Source organism: Lygodium microphyllum, chromosome 16 (genome assembly GCF_053477565.2).
Source record: "Lygodium microphyllum isolate KBCC chromosome 16, Lygodium_microphyllum_v1.1.10, whole genome shotgun sequence".
NCBI lineage: Eukaryota > Viridiplantae > Streptophyta > Polypodiopsida > Schizaeales > Lygodiaceae > Lygodium > Lygodium microphyllum.
This window is the reverse complement of record NC_141150.1, coordinates 92620056-92641950: the sequence shown is the minus strand read 5'-3', so window position 1 is coordinate 92641950 and position 21895 is coordinate 92620056.

The window sequence follows — 21895 nt, the reverse complement described above, 5'->3', positions numbered from 1 at the left end:
TCTGAATGTCCAAGATATGATAAAAAGAGTGATTTTTAAGCCATTTTTGTAAACAAACGCAAATAAAACGTGAGCATGCTGTTGTACTTGAGGGGCAAAACCAGGGTGGGTAGGGGATAAGCAAGAGGCCAATGAAGGCCTACAATAGACCTATGCAAGCCTAGGACAAGTCCAAGCAAGAGGTGAAGAGAACAAGCTTCAATGATGGAAGTTATGGCTGCCTTTTCATGAAACCCTGCTGTTCATGTCAAAGAATGGCTGAGAGCTGAGTAAGAAGCAAGCTCTCATACCTCATATAGATGTCGAGGAAGGCCGAAAAGTGTTCATGAAGGACCTGCTCTCATACCAGTTAAAAGGTGAGAAGGATCGAAGCTTGCACATGAGAGCTATGGTTGGAGAGCAAGAGCAAGAAAGAGAGAGACAAGAAATGGGAACTCCAACAACCACAATGTGTGGCCGGGCCTTTCTTTATTCAAACTATCACTAAAAGAATAAAGAATAAGTGACTGTGACAGCCACCCACCACCTGCAGTGTGCAATGGCGGGTATTGTCAATGTAGTAATACATAAGCGGCTAGGTGGAGGTGCCTTTACCCCCAACATGCACCTCCATCGTGTAAAGAAAAATATGTGCCAATTTTAACATTACACCATTACACCCCTTTGATTAATAGTAAGCTAAGGAGTCGATGCCAAGTTTCTAATCAATAGCAAGAACGTCTAAATATCTGGGAGCTGCAGGTCAGCATCAATCTAGTGGCATGCAGCTAATTCTAGATCGGCTCAAATCACACAATTACACCCCTTTGATTCACTATATCTGTGTTCTTTTTAACCCAGTTGGATCTTGTCTCTTTCTCTTAATTTCAATCATGATAGACCCTAATCAACCTCTAATCTGCTTGTAATCTTAGCTTTTAATCTACCTCTAATCAACATCCAATCTCATCTTCTATTCTATCCAAAATATTCTCTCTCTCTCTCTCTCTTTCCCTCTCTCTCTCTCTCTCTCTCCCTCAAGAAGAATTGATCAAAGATATTTAAACACATTTATACAGAAGCTTGGCTAGTGGAAAACAATAACATCATCTTATCTTCTATCCTAATTTTCTTAGTTCATCTCACACAGTCCTCTCTCTTCCCCCGTCTCTTCTCCCTCCCCCTCTCTCTCTCTCTCTCTCTCTCTCTCTCTCTCTCTCTCTCTCTCTCTCTCTCTCTCTCTCTCTCTCTCTCTCTCTCTCTCTCTCTCTCTCTCTCTCTCTCTGTGTCTGTCTCTCTCTGGATTGACACTTAAGGATCAAAAAACAACTATGAAGAATAATAATATCACTGAGATTAAAAAAATAAAGATACCTCCATTATCACTTGATTGCTTGTAGTATAGAGTGTTGAAGAGGAAGATATCTTATAGCATAGTACTCAAGAGGGAGATTGCTTGTAGCAGGGTAGAGAGTGTTGTAGATAGAGATTATTTGATTTCAGCAACTGCTATCAAAACCACTCCTAAGATTGCTTGTAGCAGGGTAGAGAGTGTTGTAGATAGTACTGAGTATTGCTTTAGAAGAATTCGTATGCAAGAAATCATATTCTGGAGGGAAGGAGAAAAGTACCCAAAATTTTGGACAAAACTAAAGCTTTGAGAGGGAATGAAGAAATGCCCAGAAATAGGCATATACTTGTCCAAAAACAATATAAATCTACAAGGAAACTCTCGAGTCAAAAAGGTATCTCAGGGTAAAAAATAATCCTAAAATATAATGTGTACGTTATTTTATATCATTTTTTAACTTTTATCCTTTTAAGAAGCAAGAATGAGAATGATTCTAATATATTTTCATGTTGAAAAGTCATGAGGGCATTAAAGAGTCATATACTAATGCTTGGCTGCATTTTTACAAAAAATAGAATTGTATTTTTTTAGTTATGAGAATTTTGAGAAAAAGTGACCTTATCTTATAGTTTGAGAATAAAATAATAGGTGAAATCTATTGAAAATACAAATACAAGATTTGCTTGATTGTAGAAGATCTCTTATTCTAATATTATTTTGGAATCTCTTTTTAGAGAGAGAGAGGTGAGAGAAAGCCCTTTAGGGGCAAAAAAGAGAGTCCATATTTCACCTAATGAGAGTTTGTGGGCATGCGATGTATGGAGCTCCTAAGCCAATAAACCCATTAGAGGGCACACCGCTAACTACACCCTTAATACAAGAAGATACAGTAGACCTTTCAAACCTTTCTTCAATCTTGGAGCCTGAGATGGAGGCAATGATCGATGCATTAGTATCCATGAATGCGGAGTTATCTGATCCACTGAGAGAGAAAGCATCCATACCATTGTATAACGGATACTGAGATCTCGCTTAAAGACTCTATTTGTGCTCCTAAGCATACAAGCAAAGTATGAATAGAGCAATGTGAGTGTGACCAAGTTGTTTAAGTACATACTATACTCCCTTGTTTTTACCTATATTATAAAGATGCCTTATATGCTCTTCAAATATGCTTGGATTTTTTTCAAGTTGCTAAAATATCACATATTTCCATGTGGAAACATGATGTCTAAGTCCCATAATGATGCACAATTGGTGTTAAGACTTGGCATGGACTAGAAGAACCACTGTGTACTGTTTCAAGGAGACTACGAGACTATGGAGACACATCTGAAGTGTGGTGCTCGTAGGTATCGATAGGAATTGCAACGGAAAACCATTCCTCAAAATATTCTCAAATACTTTTTACTTATATTGTGTATACATGACATATTTCATATGTCAAGCATGGCGAGCTTGACAACGTGGCATGCACAAAATAGATCCACAAATGGAGTCTAATAAATATCAATAGATTCACATGCATGGAGCCATATTGACTCCACCTTTCTAGGCTTTGTACAAGAGCCAAGGAATCTTCATCTCAGTCTTTCTATGGAAAGAGAAAATCCCTTCAATCTCCACTCAAATTCTTATAGTGTGTGGCATGTAGTCCTTGTCAACTACAACATCCCACCATGGCTTTCTACAAAGAAAATATGCTTGATCCTTAGCTTGCTCATTCCTAGACACTATAAAGTCAAGAACATGGATATCTACCTCGATCCATTAGTTGATGAGCTCAAGACTTTGTGGGAGGAGGGGTTTGTTGTGGACAACATGAGCAAGCATGATGGTTGAAGGTCCACTAATATACAATCCATTCTCATGTGGACCATTCATGACTTTTTAGGTTTTAGGGAGTGTTGAGGTAAGTGGGTTTCCATTATCATTGTTGATATCTAACATGGCTTGTTCAAGTTTATGTTGACTAGATAGGAATATTGTGATAGGTTTAGTTACCTCAAGTTATTATGCATGTCCATTTTGTGGGCCACTGTTAAAGACTCCCGAAGAAGGTCATGGACCACAAAGAAGATGGTATATCAGGGACACACCGCTTTCTCGCCAGAGGGTCATGAACTGAGGAAAGGTTTTCTTGGACAACCTCCAGCACGAATGAATGGCCAAAGCTGGTACAAGTTGAAAATGGTCCATGAGGAGTCACATCCAAGCAAAATGCGAGAGTTCTCAATTTTCTATGAGTTGTCTTATTGGACCCACTTATTATAGATTAACCATTTATTGGATCCCATGCATATTTTCAAGAATGTGGGTAGCGCATTGTGGGACCATATTATAGGAAAGAGAGACAATGTAGGGGCACGAATAGATTTAAAGGAGGTAGGCAAGATGGAGGTGCTTTGCCATAGTTGAGCTATGATGGTTGCTTGCAACTACCTGGTATTGCTTGGATCCTGTCCACTAAAGAAGAGCATATGGTGAAGCAAATTATCAAGTCTATCCTCGCCCTAATGGATATGATATGTTTCTTCATGTTTGCTTTTTCTAAAGATGACCAATTATCAAGACTAAAACCATTACCCTTGGTTCATGGAGTACAACGATTTTTTTCAGTAGCAAACTAAGGATTTATGGAATCCCTCGCAATGCTCTGGCACAAGCGTCGTACCTTTCCCCTAAGATAGATTATAGTTCAGGTTCTGAAACAAAACCCTAGGTAAGTCAACGAATTGGCCCTTCCTAGAGTTTCTTCCTAGCGTTTTTTTTTGGAAAAATCTCTCGGCTAACCGAGACCACCCTGCCATAGGATTGGATTCGTCGGGAACCCATCCACCAACTTTCCTCTATGGAAGTTCTTAGTTATCTAATTACCTACCACATTATGTGAAACGTATAAAAACAACTTCATTAATTAAAATCCCTTTATGCATAGTTGTTCGTTTACATAATTTACTCACAGACATACAATCAGAATAAAACAAGTTCATTGATTATATTCCATAATGTGTGTTCTCTTGCCCATACAAGAGAAAAATTACAATTTCACATGCTGCCTCATCCGGCGCATCTGCACATCACCAAGATCAATCCCCCTATAGCTAGCATTCATAGGTGTCCCAAGTAGAACTCACGCCATACAGGGGACCAAGTAGTTTCTAGGTGCGAAAAAGGATTTGCTAGCCAGAGCCCCCCTCACACCTTTCCACCTCCTACTTAATACGATCCCTGCTAGGAGACCTCTTGCCATTGGAGCCGGTCCATGCTTTCATAGCAGTAAAAGCATCCCCTCTTAGTATGGGGATTCAGCACCTATTCTTGGGGGAGGCATAGGGCTCCTCAATTTTTATCTGTTCTAAAATTTAATTCAAGCAAGATCTAATCTAGAAAATCACAAACAAGATTGATATCTTCAAGCGTTATGACTTCAATCAATCATGCAACTTTTAAGTGATGCTTAATCTAATAGCAATCGACACTTGAGTTTCACATAATGAAATCTTCCCCTTGGAATTTAACTAGGAGTATCTAGATTTTTGGAGTCTCTAACTTCCCAATTCTTGTAACCAAGTTTCTTGGCCTTAAGTCAGTATTTCTCAAGAGACTCATCTTATTTCTATTGAATTTGGATAGAACTTTATTTTAGAAAAACCTATGATGTTGCAGTTGGAAAAGGGTTGTTATCAACGCCCTTGACTCCATTAGTGACTCCCATGCTTGCAACTCTAACTGTTGCTTCCACGTTAGTAGGGTCATTCGTGATTTCTACTTTTCAATTCTTTCTCTTCGGGGCCATGATGGAATAGAGGTATGATAGAATAGGATAGAGTTCTTCATTGTTTTCTCTTCTTGGATTAGAGTAGAAGAGGATGAGAGACCTTCAGCATATCCCTTTCCTTGGGTTGAATGGGATGATGTCTCTTCGTCTCATGCAAAAATCTCTCCTCATTCTTGATCAGTGTCTCTTCCTCGTCAAGATTACACATTGTTGCTCCTCCTTCTCGATCAACGCCTCATCCCGTCAAGATTGCTCTTGTCCTTCCTCGTCTCGCGTGGGAGCCATGGAAGAAGTCTGATGGGTTCGGGCAGCAATTCCATGTAGTGTTGGAGAGAGAGAGAGAAAGAGAGAGAGAGAGAGAGAGAGAGAGAGAGAGAGAGAGAGAGAGAGAGAGAGAGAGAGAGAGAAAGAGAGAGAGAGGCTGATTACAACAGAGCTTCATCACGTCAATAGCAGTAGAGAGACTTCTGCATGGGTTGTTGTGTGTCTGTTACGTGACACTCTACCCCTCTTTATAGAGTAATGAGAGGGGGGGGGGGGGGTAAAGACAGGGCGCCTGCTTTTTGGCATTTTTGATGACATCATTGATGACAAACATTTTTATTTTTTTCTGCCTACAACTTGTTTAGATCATAACTTGGTCGTATAAACTCCAAATATAGACGTTTGGGTACTTAAAACGATCAAAATGCATCTGGTCGACAAGTCATCAGGGGAAAATTTGAAAAAATCCATTAAAAATAGGGTAAAATGATAATTTTGTAAATCGCATTATTTTTATCCATCTTTTGTCTTGGATAACTTATTTCCTTCAAAATAAGTCACAGTTTATATTTGGATCCATCTAAAGTCAGAATTAAGTCATATAAACATGATATTAGATATTTTAGACTATTCTAATAAACCACTCCTGCTTCTTGTAAATCCTATAGAGATTCTATAGTTTTTTTTTCCCCATGTGTGGATGTGCAACACCACGTATAAACTAAGTAATGGGGACATTACATTCTTCCCTCCTTAGAGAAATTGAGATGTTCTCATCTCGAGAGAAACTAGAGGTATTCTTTCATAAGGATTATCTCATTGGCCCAAGTGGCATCCTCTTTAGGATAATCCTTCTAGTAGATGAGATATTCTCTAAGGGTCCTATTCCTAAGGATTCTTTCTTTTACATCCAAGATTCTATTAGGTTGAAGTTCATGTAAACCTTAGCTCAGCATTATAACTTGTTGATCATCAAGAATATGATCAAGATTAGGTACATAGGGCTTCAAGAGACTGACATGGAATACATCATGAACTTTTAAGGTCTCAGGAAGTTGCAGCTTATAAGCATTAGGTCCAAGAGCCTTTATGACTTTGTAAGGTCCACAGTGTCTTGGGCTTAGCTTCTTGAATTTTCCCAAGGATAAAGAACTCCTCTTTGGGTGTACACAGATAAAAACCTTATCCCTTTCTTGGAAGATTCGCTCTTTTCTCCCTAGGTCGGTAAAGGCTTTCTAGCGATCCTTGGAAGCTTGTATATCTTGCTTGATGGTTTTGACTTGTTTTTCCATCTCTTCAAGCATCTTCTTAGAAGCTTCAACTTTCAAGGTAAGGTTGGAGAAGTTTAGCCGGGTTAGGGATTCTTGCTGATATAGAGCTTGAAATGGGGTCATTTGAATGCTTTGATGATAGGACTCATTGTAAAAAAATTCCACCAAAGGTAGATATTGTATCCACCATCTAGGTTCTTTGCATATCCCCTAAGTATGTCTTCAATGACCTAATTTGCATGTTATGTATGCCCATCAGTTTGAGGGTGATAAGCTATACTAAAACAAAGCTATGTATCAAGAGCTTCAAATAATCTCTTTCAAAAATGTGAAGTGAATAGAGAATCATGATTGTTGATAATTGTCTTTGGTAGTCCATGAAGTCTAAAGATTTCTTTGACAAATAACATGGCAATATTTGAGTCTTTGTAGCTGGTTTTAACCGAAATATGGTGGGTAACCTTAGTCAACATGTCCATAATTACCATGATCGAGTTGTATCCTCCTTGAACTGAGGGTAATCCAACTACATAATCCATACTAATGAATCCCCATTTCATATGAGGAATATCAAGTGGTTGTAGCTTTCCTAGCAGCTTAACTTGTTCGGATTTTATTTGTTGGCACTTAAGTATTCGATTACGTATTTAAGTACGTCACTTTTGATCTTTTCCCAATAATAGCTTTTCCTAACTGCATTGAGAGTTTTGGCATAGCCAGGATGTCCTGAAAATGGGGAATCATGAGCTTCCCATAGTATCTTCTTCTTAAGATCTTGACTTGAAGGAATACATAATCTTGTCCTGAAGTAGACAAGCCCTTCATTAACAGAGAAGTTAAGATACTTTGTCTTAAGCTTAGAATTTTTTTCTTTATTCTGAATTTCCTTTAGCATTTGTTCATATTTGGGATCATTATTCGTCTTCTCCTTGGCTAGCTTGATGATAGGATTGCTAGGCATTGATATCATTGTAGTTAGTGTTTGAGCTCTAAGAGGTTCTTTTGAGATAAGTGCATTGAGAAATGATTTGTGACTTAAAGCATCTGCAATTACATTCTCTTTGCCCAGTCTATATTTGATCTCAAAATCATACTCTTGCAAGACTTCGATCCACCTACATTGCCTCATATTTAGGTCTGGTTGAGTGAAGATCCATTTAAGACTTTTATGGTTTGTTACTAGTGAGAATTTCTTCCCGAGTAGATAATGTCTCCATAACTTAAGAGCGTGGATAATTGCAAGTAATTCCAAGTCATGGGTAGCATAATTTCTCTCATGAGTCTTCAATTTTCTACAGGAATATGCTACTAGATGTCCTTCCTGCATGAGAACGCATCCCAAAGCAAGAGAGATCACATCAGTCATCACAATTTCAAATTCTTTGCTAAGATTGGGTAGTTTGAGGATCCAGGCTGTGATTAATCTTAGCTTGAGCCTGTCAAAGCTAGACTATTCAACTTGGGACTATTTAATGGCAATCTGCTTCTTGAGTAGGTCGATGAGGGGTGCAACAATCAAGGCATAATTCATGATAAAGACCTGATACCATCCTATTAAACCCAAAAAGCTACAAACTTCGCTTACAATGGTTGGAGGTGCCCAGTATTGTACATCTTTGACCTTGGCCAGATCTACTGAAATTCCCTATGTTGAAATTATAAACCCTAAATACTTGATTTGCTTCTTGAAGAATGCACATTTCTTCTTCTTAGCAAATAGCTTGGAAGTCTGCATTATCTCAAGAACTATCCACAGTTGTGACTCGTGACTTCCTTTATCCTTGGAATATGTTACAACTAACTCACATCGGGAGGTCTCCTTCAAGAGGCTTCTTGTTCGGAAGGAGCAACTGCCATTACCCTTGGTTCATGGAGTACAACGCTTTTTCCAAGTAGCACGCTAAGGATTTATAAAATCCCTTGCAATGCTCTGGCACAGCCACCGTACATTTCCCCTAAGATAATTTATAGTTCAAGTTCTGAGACCAAGCCCTAGGTAAGTCAGAGAATCGGCCCTTCCTAGAGTTTCTTCCTAGTGTTTGTTTTTGGGGAAACCTCCCAAGAGGTTCACCAAAAACAAACACTAGGAAGAAACTCTAGGAAGGGAAAATCCTAACCAAGAGGTGTCCCCAAAAACAAACATTAGGAAGAAACTCTAGGAAGGGTGAATCACCGAGAGGTTTCCCCAAAAACAAATACTAGGAAGAAACTCTAGGAAGGGCCGATTCACTGACTTACCTAGGGTTTGGTCTCAAAACCTAAACTGTAAATTATCTTAGAGGAAAGGTACGACGGCTATGCTAGAGAATTGCAAGGGATTTTATAAATCCTTAGCCTAATACTGGAAAAAAGTACACCATGAACCAAGGGTAATGGTAATTGATCCTTCTAGACAAGAAGCCTCTCGAAGGACACCTTTGGATGTGAGTTAGTTGTTGATAGGTGGCTGTTAGGTCAATTAGAAACCTTCAGGTCAGTCCTCCATGGTGGGTAACGATAGGACGCTTCCCTTGCGGGGTAGACCTAGGGTTAATTAGCCGAACAAAATTCAATCATTCTAGTTAGAGTAAGGATGGCAATGGCTGGAAGATAAACTCTAGGTGACTACTAAAACGTTACTCGTCATGTAATCAAAGGCGGGTACGTTACATTTTCCTAATCCACCTCCTCTTCAAACGTTTCCATGCATATGTTTAGTCCACATCTATCCACCACTTATTTTGCCTTGGTTTCTTGAGCAAAATTTTAGCACAGATATGAATCCACTGATATTGTAGGTGGTGATACCCTTTGTTTTCCATCTTCAACTTGTATTTGACCTACTCTTCTTTCAAAAATCACAAAAATGGCTTACTAACTATCACATTTATAGGTTTATCTTCTTGTCTTGCCATGTCAAAGATCCTAACACAATGCATAATGGTGAGATATTAGGGAAATTTCATTTCTTAAATTTTTGTGAGTTTATGACTTTAACTTCTTGTCTTACCATGTCAAAGATCCTAACACAAGACATAATGGCGAGATATTTAGAAAAATGCATTTCTTATTTATATAGTAACTCAAGCTTATGTATAAAGGTTTTTTTTTAAATCTCAGTTGAATATTAGTTTCCTTGTTTTGTGGGTTGCTCAAGGAAGATTGGTCATTTTCTTGGTTTTTATTTGGAGTTTATTGTTTTTTGAATCTTCAGGGTCCCTTTTCCATTTAATTGATTCCAATACTTCCTAGGATTGCTGAGGGAGATTTTTATGTTTTGTTTTATGATGTGCACATTTTTTAACTCTTAGTTTATGTTATTCTAAGCACTTATATATATAAATAGGTATAGATACATAGCTACATTTGAGTAATCAATCATAAAAATGAGAATTGTACTCAAATGAAGCAAAATGATCTATGTTCTATGGTCATATATTGACATATGTCATGTAGGTCATGATATCCATTAGGGCGTTACATGAATCTATTTTGCTAGCAAAATAGATCTCTTATTTACTAAGAATCCAATTCAAGTAGGGATGTAGTATGATGGTTTCCTCTAATAGTCTATTGTGAGTTAAGATAATGATCCAAAATGATATAGGAGCAACATAAGTGAGATCATATTAAGATGTCTTAATGATGTGATGTTGTTTAGTATTAGGCATGATTTGACAATCCACTCATTTCCACTATGCACATATGGTAAATCATCATTGTAAGAACAAGGACTTGATTTTTCTACATGATCTAGATCAACTATATCCTCAAGTATTGTCTCAATGCAACTATGAGGAGTTATAAGGTGTTCTTTAAATGCTTTCTCTCATGAGATGTGAGTAGCAATTAGCTCATTAGTGGTGAATATGAGTTTAAGTTCCTCCCATGAGCAAGGTGGAGACTTCATATCCTTTAATTTGCTCTCATCCCCAAGAGACTTAAATCAATTTATTCATAGATTACTTTGAGCAAAGAAGGTGAAGGTGTTATCGAGCCTTATATGTGACAATATCATATCATGTATTTGTGGCCATACTTGTAGCTAATTCTAAGAGGGATGGACTCTTGTAAGAGGATTTTAGGCATGGAGTTGGGTCTAGCTTTGTTGGATTGATTGGATTGATAGGAGTAGTTGGTTGAATTTTTTAATTGGGTTTAGTTGCAATAATGATATTGCTAGAGCTAGATGAATCATTCATGGCATTGAATTGTGGATTGGCTTGAGGAATTGTGTTTTAAGAAGCACTTGCATGAGGTTATTTCACCACATAGTTAGTGATACTTTGTGAAGTAATTTTTAGTTGCAATAAGGATATTGCTAGAGTTAGATGAATCATTCATGACATTCAATTGTGGATTGGCTTGAGGAATTGCGTTTTAAGAAGCACTTGCATGAGGTTATTTTACCACGTAGTTAGTGATACTTTGTGAAGTAATGAGTCAATTTAGATCCAACTAGAGTGTACTCTACGTCTCTTTACTACTCTTTACTTAGTTCTCTCTTGTGTGATGAAGGTCAAAGTTTGGGTTTTCTGTGACTCCATTTGAAATTTTCTCTTGCTAGATATCTACATTAGTTGTGGTGCTAGGTATGCAACTCAAAGGAAGAATTTTCTTCGTATGGACTAGTTTAGGTGTAGCAACTTATAGGTTGTCATGCTTTATTTCCTAGTTGGGATTTGGGTGGCTGGTGATCTTATCATGAAATGTTCTATCATCGATGGTTGTAGAATGTGATAGCTTGGGCAACCATATCCACATGTATTTGTATGGTAGACTTGCACATGTAGTAGGACTTTAGGAATCCATCTAGCTTGATTATGGCTATGAGGTTGACATTGTTTTCTTACTCAATGGGAAGTAGACTTTCGTGGCAGATTAGCATGAGGTTGGACCTCTTTGTTTTGATACTTTGCATTGGGAATTCATTTTTTTTGAATTGGGCTTGGCTTAGTTGTCTTGCTCACTAGCTCACTTTTATTTGCTTGCACTTCAATAACTTGTTGAGTTGGGTGTTACCCCCATCCTTGTAGGTTATGTTGGGCAAAGTTGTGGATGTTGATGGTGTTTTTTTCTTTGAAGAAGAAAGTGTGCCCTTCATAAAATCTATAATTATTTTTACGTTACGTAGCTCTAAGTTTATGCACTAGATCTCATAATTGACTATACACTTGGTCTTTATTCAAAGAGGTGACCCAACATTTCCAACTTGTTTTATATTAGATATAATACATAGAAAATAGTAGGTAGATTCTCAATCTTGATAGCTAACATCACTTTGTATTTTTTCAAAAAGTTAGAAGGAGTGCCTCCATATGGATTCACTTTCACAGTAGTAGGAATCAGTGGAGAGTTGACCAAGATGGCCAAGACTAGTATCATGCATCATATGATTATAGTTATCTCCCTTATCAATTAGAGCATCAATTATGTGTGATTTTTTTGTTGTGAGCTTGATTCTATAGAATGCATTGGTTCATCCTCCTTGGGTGGAGTTTTGTGATTTTTATAGCATATGTAGCAATTGGTTGGCTATATCATTTGTGGTTCATATAGTGGACATGCTAGTAGATAATGCTATTTGATTTTGATTTGGTTTCCATTGAAGAAATCTATGCCTTCACCATCAAGTGTCTTAAGTTTGGCATTACTAGTTTTGCTAATTGAGCATACATGCAAAGTGCCAAGGCCTCTAAACTTCATCTATTTCTTATGGCATTTAATGGAATAAAGCAACACCATGTTTTCTTTCTTAAATTCTCTTTGCTTGACATGCTTGTCAAACTAGGCCTTCTATCTAGGATTTTCACAAATAAGGGTATCATCGCTTGTAGACTTTTTTCGGATAATCTTTCTAGCTCCATCAAATAGTTGGTCCAAGTCTCTCAACCTTCTCATCATGCTTGAAAAATGACTCTTAAGCTTTGAACAAAGAGTTTAAATGGCATAATTACATCAGTTTTGTATGCTAACAACCAAGGTTTGGCCAGTTGTAGCCTTCTAGGCCATTTGATAGGTCCATACTGTTATCATAAGTTTATTATCCTAGTTGCTTTGAGAAGTTATGACTATCTTGGTCAGCACATTGAGCAAGATTTTTTTCATTTCTTTGATTGGTTGTTTGCTTGTGGGTATTAGGAAGAAGAATTTCAATGAATGACCATAAACATGGAAAACAAGTGCACCATCACCTCATTGATAAAATGTTTATCTTGTTCACTCATGATCTCGAGGGGGTAGCATTTTTGAGATATTATCTATTTTCACAAATTCACTATCATCCTAGCATGATTTTTCTTTTGAGTGACCCTTGCTTCAACCCACTTGGTTAGGTGATTGATTGCAATAATGATGTACCTAGCCTTTGAATATTAAGTTTCACAACTTATATGTCCAACAAAGTTTATTCCCCACTTTTCAAGAGGTTGTGTGTTATCAATGGTGTAAGTTCCATTTTGTCTTTCCCCACTGGCACTTCTTTGTTCTCATAACTTGTTTTTAACTTTCTCTAGCTAGGTATAACTTGAATGAAATATCTTATCAAACCAAGGCTCGTGACTATAAGTCAAGGTGTATGACTTTGATTTCAACCTATCATATAGGGATAGTCCTCATCTACCATAAGAGGAAGAAAACACATTGAACACAACACTTAACTCATTGTTGATCTTGTATTCTTTTTTATTAATTAATATGGTAGTATTAAACAAATAAAGGTACTTACTTCAAGAATTGGCTATTGCCAATTATCTTTACATACCAAGAGACCAAGTGACCAAGAAAAGAAGGGGGAGCATAACAACTCAGCCAAAGGGCATAGATAGCAAAAAAAATACATGTGAGAGCTAGAGGGCTTGGTGCAAGCAACATGCTACAACTTTAAAAACATGAGACTTAGGAAAAATTTACTTGCACATCATAAAAACGTATTGTTGGAGATCATGAAACCCATGCATTGAAATCCTTCAAAGACCTTTGTGGACAACTAGATTCTTGATGCTCCAAATCCTCATGATTACTAAATCTCTAACTAAATTAGAGTGGTGCTTAGATGTCGCCTTATTATGATGCCCATTTTTGCAAAAAACACATTTTTGGATGTGATCCTTCCATCAAAACTAACCTTCTCCAAACATTTCCTAAGCTTGAACTAAAGCTTTTTTATCTCTATGTAGTCCCAAAAAAGGTGGGTAATTGATTTAGATTTTATATTACAAAGTGCACTCCAAGTTTGGGTTTTTGGTGAAGCTATTTGAGAATTTTTCTTGCTAGATATCTACATTAGTTGTGGTTTTGGGTATGAAACTACTTGATAATAGGACATTTCATCACAAGATCACTAGCCACACAAATAACACCTTAAAAAATGAAAACTACAACCTACTAGATTAGTTGAGGTGGTGTAGTAGCATGCAAGTTGTAGTGCTTGTTTTCCTAGTTATGATTTGGGTGGTTGGTGATATTGTCATGAAATGTTCTATCATCAAGTAGTTGTGGTTTTGTGGTTGTGGAATGTGATTCCTTGGATAGCCATATCCACATATTGTCAATATAGTAGCTTGTGCTTGTAGTAAGACTTTAGAAATCCATATAATGCGACTATGGCTATGACACTATTTTATTATTTAGTGGGCACCCATATTTTTTCCAATTGGTCTTGGTTTAGTTGTCTTTCGCATTGGCTCACTTTGATCTACTTGCACTTCAAGTAACTTGTTGAGCAAGGTGTTACCCCCCCCCCCCCCCCCCCTTGAAGATTTTGGTAGGTGAAGTTGTGGATGTTAGTTGTGTTGTTTGCTTTGAAGACAAACGTGTGCCCTTGGTGAAAGTTGTAATGTTTTTAATGTTGGGTAGCTTTAAGTTTATGCATTACATCATACACTTGGTCTGTCATTTAAAGGGGGGACCCAACAATGTCTCCTTTCCACTCATTTTATGTTAGAGGTAATACATAGAAGATGTAAACAAGTGCGGAGTCATATGATCTTGTGATTGGATCACAAGGGAATGACCAAGTTCTCGCAATGAAGTTGGCATGTCCTTATGCAAATTATCTTGCAAGAGGATGAATAATCATCCTAATTTAGTAGTCTTTCTTGAGGAAAGAAGATTGATTGGAAACTAAAGACTAGCCGATAAACTGAAGTAACCAATGAACTTAAGGTTTGACCAAGTTGGGTTAATAGGGTACGGCCTAACCCAGGATATAGGGGATCTTGCCAAGTTGCAAGTCATCTCGGATCGAGTGCTGGATGCATTCGAAAGGAAGGATTCATTCCTTAGCAGTTTGCCAACAAAAATGATCAATGGAAATGTTTGTGCTTGCTACAGATTCTAGAGCACTATTTGGCTTTGTTTGATCAATGAATGCGTCAGGCATGTGGACCGAACCCGCCGCGAGGGGTCTTTTCGTTGAGCATATATCAACGATTGCATACTATTTCGAGGAGAATATGAGACTATGGAGACATGTCCAAAGTGTGCTGCTCACAGGTATCAACAGGACTTGCAAGGGCAAACCATCCCTCAAAAATTTCTTAGATACTTTTCGCTTATCCCCCGCATAAACCACATGTTTCGTACGTCCGGCATGGTGAGCTTGACAACGTGGCATGCGCAGAATAGGTCCACAGATGGAGTTCAACGAATATTAGTGGATTCACGCACATCGAGCCACATTGACTCTACCTTTCCAGGATTTTCTCGAGAGCCAAGGAATCTTCGGCTCAGTCTTGCAATGGATGGCATGAACCCATTTGGTCTGCACTCAACTTCTTACAGTGTGTGGCCTATAGTCCTTGTCAACTACAATATCCCTCCATGGCTTTCTACGAAGAAAGGACATCTCATTCTTAGCTTACTCGTCCCCGACCGCTACAAAGTCAAAAATATGGACGTGTATCTTCGTCCATTAGTTGATGAGCTTAAGATTTTGTGGGAGGAGGGGATCATCGTGCAAGATATGAGCAAGCACGATAGTGGTCGACGATCCGCGAATATTCAAGCTATTCTCATATGGACGATGCATGACTTTCTGGGATTTGGAGAGTGCTCAGGTAAATAGGCTTCCGTTCTCGTTGGTAATATCTATCATAGCTCGTTCAAGTTTATATTCACTAGATAGAGGTGTTGGAACAGGTCTGATTACCTCAGGTTATCATGCATGTCCATTGTGCGGGCCACAGTTAGACTCCCGAAGGTCACGAACCATGAAAAAGATGGTATATCAAGGACATGCCCCTTTCTTTCCAGAGGGTCATGAACTCAGGGAAGGTTTTCTTGGACGACCTCCAACACATATGAATGCTGCAAAAGCTGGTACGAGCTGAAAATGATCCACGCAAAGTCACATCCAAACGAAATGCGACGGTTCTCAGTTTTCTACGAGTTGCCATATTAGACCAACTTACAGATCAACCATTTGTTGAATCCCATGCATATTTTCAAGAATGTGGGCAGCTTGCTATGGAACCACATCACAGGAAAGAGAGACATTATAGGGGCACGAATGGATTTGAAGGAGGTAGGCAATATGGAGGCACTTTGGCCGCAATCGAGTGCTGATGGTCGTGTGCAGCTACCTCGCACTCCTTGGGTTTTGTCCACTAAAGAAGAGCGCATTGTAAAGTAAATAATCATGTCTATCCGCACTCCGATGGGTATGACACGTTCTCTCAGGTCTGCATTTTCTAAAGACGACCAATTATCAGGGCTAAAATCCCATGACTGGCATACAATATGTCAAGTTTGTACTACGAATGGATTGTAATTAGTGTGCACATTTTTCCATTTGGAGTGTAGCCATTGTTCATAATGCTTTCTTATTTGTGGCAGTTTGTACTACCGATCGCAATCACAGGATGCCTTACTCTAGAAATACGCGGGGCCATTTATAGGTTTTCGATTTTAGTGTAATGGATCTCATAGAAGGAGATTAGGACGTCCTCTATTGAATCCGCAAGGAAGGGAGCAGTGGAGACGGTCTATCTCTTTGAGAAATACCTGCCTACCAGCATGCTCACGATACAAATCCACCTTCTTGTGCATCTTGTAGATGAAGTGGAGATTGTTGGACCTGTCCATACGCGATGGATGTTCTTCTTAGAGAACTTCATGAAAACCCTGAAAGGCTTTGTGTAACAATGAGCTCGGCTAGAAGGTAGCATGGCTGAAGGTTGGTTGGTGTCTGAGGCACTAGTGCATATTTCACAATGGCTACCAACAGTGGATCCAGACAACAATATGCTATGGTCGCTGAAGGACGATGATAGACTGACCAGAGATGTGGTGGTTGGAAATGGGGTAGAAAAAAGAATGGATGTTGCAATGGAGGAGAAGGTAAATCGCTTTTGTATGTTGCACCATGCCTCTATGGAGACGTGGCTCGCTAGGTACCAGCAAGCTAGGCAAGATCGAGAGGGAGCGCTATCTAAATTTCGACATAGTACGCGCCATCGACCGATTCGATATCCCAAGGGCATGGAGGAGATGTCGCGGTTCATGTCAACGTGATGGTTGCATGGAGCTTTGACCGCAGCATCTTGCAAAGGGGTAGAGGTCTCAATCGAGGAGTGGGAATTCTCGAGGAGAGGTAGCCCAAAGGTGATGACGTGTTTAAGATTTTTCATATCTATATTTTATATGCGACAACTAATTTGAGTGTTTCAATGTACAGTACAAAATATATAGTGCAGCATGGTTGCACGGATGACATTTTCGCGTGGAGTGTATTGACAAAATGCGCTCCACAACAGACTGTGGTATCATGGCAAGGTTCGAGCAAGTGAGCCGACGATGAGAAACAGATCCAAACACAGTTATAAATGAGATGGAGTATTTTGGAAACTTGTAAAGTATTTTTACGGTGGATTACCATAGCTTCTCCATGATACTATTCGATGTGCAATGGTTCAAAGTGGTACTTGAAGGAGCTGGAGCAATAGTTCGCAACGAGATCCATCTGGATTTCTCGAAATAGATTCCGAAAAAAAATGGACGAATTTGCGCAACACCTTTGTGTTGTCGGCCCATTGTGAACAGGTGCATGAACTCATTTGTTTGTTAATTGTATTACGACATAGTACATGTCACAATAGTTTAATCTCTCTTGTATGTGTTTGTGAACAGGTAATCTTCTATCCAAACCTCTAACAACCTCAATGGTGGTATATTATACGTTCATCTCCCCGAAGTGCGAGAGTATATAATCAAAGCGATGTTCCGAGCATAGATGAGGATACTATGCAAATAGAGGGGTCGATATTGCAAGGGGTGGAGGCCACCGAAAGCTTGGAGCATATAGAGGAGCCAGCATCAAGTAACAATGATCGAAATACAGGAGTCCAAGATTTCTTTGAGAACGAGATGGACTCATCCTTTTGTGGTGACATGTCTATCGACCTTCTAGTGTATGCGGAGTTGTGTCAGAAGATTGACATGGGATAATAGGATACTTCATACTTGGAGCATCCACTTACTCAATTTGTTGACTAATCGCTTATAAGGGTACATAAGATATACATTTTAAGTGAGATTATTTTTTTAGGATTTATATTACCGTGCTTTATATGATTTAAATTGATTATGCTAACATCATTTTTTATCTGTGTAGATGACCTTTGTGGATACTTAGATCATCAGGATGAGTCGAGGGATAAGCGATGAGGAGTTGTAGGATATGTTCATGAGCATATCTCCATATTAGATGGCAAGATTCAGAGACATGGCGGACCAGGAGCTATCTCGGACATCGTCAGGCCGCTCTATTAGATCTACTTCAGCGCAATCACATGCTTCAGCTTCGAGCAGACGAGATCGATGCTCCAAACTTGGGCTAGAGTGAGAGAGTGCTTCAGGGTCAGGGGAATGCTACAGAGATACGGAGGCAGTGAGCCCACAGTCAGCACGGGATACAGGTGCTACTCCTCACTCTCATAGCGGTTCCAAGGAGCATGGCTCAGATGGTTGCTGTGAAGGCACAAACGTGGTGTCTCTGTCTCATCGTTTTGCTGGAGTTGCATCACCTCCAGGATTTGTCACACATGTGGGGACGTCTACTCTAGTTACTCCGGCTTTTGCTCAGTCGTCTATAGAGGTGGCACCCCTATGGGTGCTACACCGATAGATACTACCCCGGTCAGTACACCAGATGTACAGAGGTCTCCTGGATATGCCCAGGAGCGTGGTCGCAGGTGGGAGAGGACCCATCTTAGGCATACCCCAAAGGGATATGCCTATCTTGTCGATGATAGGTCAGGAGCCATCATCATGAATGATGAGGGGAGGAGGGTGATGGCTCACATGAGAGAGTTGTGCCAACAAGTTTTTCAGCACAACGTCTTAGATCATTGGAAAAACATACTGGAGGGGAGCAAGGACTACATAGTAGCATCCTTGCATGAGGAGTTTCCGGTTCTAGCCACAGCAACTATGGGCTCTAGATGATGAAGTGCATGCGTGCATGTATATCACACAGATGACCGGATGCATGCAAGGCACTCAAGAGTGGGACTGCAAAGCTCGAGTGGCTAGACAGACGACTAGCGCTGACTGAGGGAGGAGGCTACAGATTCTCCAGGACGTTGGATTCAACAGCACGAGACGGCAAGGGCATTAATAGAGACCGGAGTGGTCCATCATCTTGGGAGTGGCGGCCACAGGACATATCTGGAGGACTTTGTAAGTTTTTCTTGCTTTTTTTTTTGTTGCAATATCCTTTGTACTAAGAATCATGTTTCTAACAGTTAGTATTCTGTTTTCTTTGCAGCACTCCATTACAAATCGCGATCCGACCGGCCTTGAGACTCGATATGCAGAGAGGCACGGTCTCATTGCATTGATCGAGACCGATTGTATAGACGTGGCGGCCCTGTAAGTCACTCATCTTTCTTGTGCATAGTTACCATATTTAATTAGAATGCATTATTATATGGTGGACTGATATGTAGTTGTTTCTTTTTATGCAGAGTCCATTCGATGCTCCTTTGCGACGAGACGAGCTTTCGGATGGCGAGGATATACAGCTCGCCCTTGGATCCCTGGAGCTCACAGACCCTTCTTTTTTGGCCGCTTGATCTGTGTAGACATTTTCTATGTAGTAGTGATATCTTACCATGATTGTACCAGTCGCTTTCATTATGTGATCATGTATTTATTTCATGTATCAGTATTATGATTTAAGTACACTTTGTCTTTATTTACACGAGCATTGTACACAGTGCATAAACTATTTTGTATGGCCCAAATAAAGCACATAGCTACCCTACCACAAAAAAAAAACCTTGTTACTATCACTATTAGCGTCGCAAATTTACCTGCACGGGTCATTATTAGCATCGTTATTAGCATCGCAAAGTGCCGTTATCAACATCGCTATTTGCATCGGTATCATGCGACGCTGATACCAACACAAATAGTGACGTTGATAACAACACACATATCGAATGTTCTATGGCGTCGCCAATAACAACGCTTTTTGCGACGACGGGGGCAAATTTCTTTATTTACATTTTCGTCGCTTTTAACGTTGTCGTGCCGCTATACGCACACCGTGTAAAAAAAAATCTAGAGTGTGGCTTCCTTTTAGATTTAGAGAGCCAATGCCACTTTAGACATTAGTATTAGTATCCATGATTCAAAATATTAGATGTTTTTGGACAAGTTTGTAGTCAATTTTTGATATTCTAGATATTATCTCTTGTAAAAATCCATAAAACTATAGATAACTTCTACATTAGGAGGACATGTAAAAGAAAGCATGTAACTTTCAACCAATTTGAGAGGGTTTTATGTAAAAAAAGAGATTAGCGAAATTGTGCAATGCGCGATCGTTGTTTTCAAGCAGTGAACAGCACTCCGAAAGTGGGAGATAAAGAAGGAGTGATCTGACAGGATTCTGACCAAGTGTCCTAGTATTTAACCCCCCTTTCAAAGCCATTGGAAGCATCAGATTGGCGATCTGAGCGGCATAGAGAAATGTATTATTTTGTATACGTTTTTGTCTATTAGAGTTATATTTTCTCATAATGCTGAAAGAAACTGACTGGCTTCATCTCTGTTAGTATTCTTCTATATTTTCTAATTCTTTTTTAGAGTATTCTTCTACATCTTCAATCTCTTTGAACCCCTTCTCTTCCGTCTACTCCTCTCCTTGAATCTACCTACACCCTGTTGTCTCTTATCTTCAAGAACTTGGCTTGAAACCTTCAGCCCTTCTCTTATCTCTACCATCTCCGAAGTCTAAGCTCTTGAACCCCCATACATTCTTCTCTTGCCAAACCCCTGTGGTGACCTTCAACCCTACGCGCTGCGACAACGTCAGTATAAGGCATATATCTTGTAGTGAGATAGGGAGAAAAACTATTTTTCAAGGATTCAATACTTACAAAATAAGTGGAGGTTGAAAGATAAGGAAAGCTTGGTGGGTGGAGATGCAAGAGAATAGATTGGTGACAATAGTAGAAAATTTCTAGGCTCTGAAGTTGTCATTTTAGTATAGTGTCTTTTCTTGGTGTGTAGTTATGGTAGTTGGAGTCACTATGAGAAAGCTCAAGGAAAGAGGGATCTCCAATGGTACATCTAACTATAGAGAGGAAGGAGGAATCAATTAGTCACCTATTTTGGAATGGATGCAATGCTCTGCAAACTTGGAGATGCATCCTACTACATTCAAGATTGGGATTCAACTTGGAAGTGAGATGGTGTCATGTGTCTTTGATGAGGACATGCCCTTAGGAAGGCTAAAGCTATTGGTCTTTCATACAATAAAGGTCATCACTCTTCAAGCTATCTAGGGATCTAGTATAAAACGTGTGATTATTAATACAAATCTATCTATTAGCATCAAATTCTACTACGAAGCCTATGGATGTAACTACTTTTTTGTTTTCTCACTAAAAAATAAAATATGACCCTTTGCCTTCATCCTTAATGGTTGAAGAAGCCAACTGTCTAAAATTTTTACATTCAAAGGATCTTGCTAAGTTTGAATGGAGTTCACCAGATAGTCTCTCAGTCTTATTGAGAAAAGACAAAGTGTACTGGAACAACAAATGCCTAATAATTCTTGATAATGATGATTATATTTTAATTAGATAAATATTTGATGTAAAAGTTCCCTAATAAGGACAAAATTCTTTATGATGATATTAACATTTTAATTGGATAAATATTTGATGTAAAAGTTGCCTAATAAGGACAAAGTTCAAGTATAAGAATGACACTCCAAAACTAGTTTTTTTTCCCTTTTGAGAATCTAGTGCGGTTTGA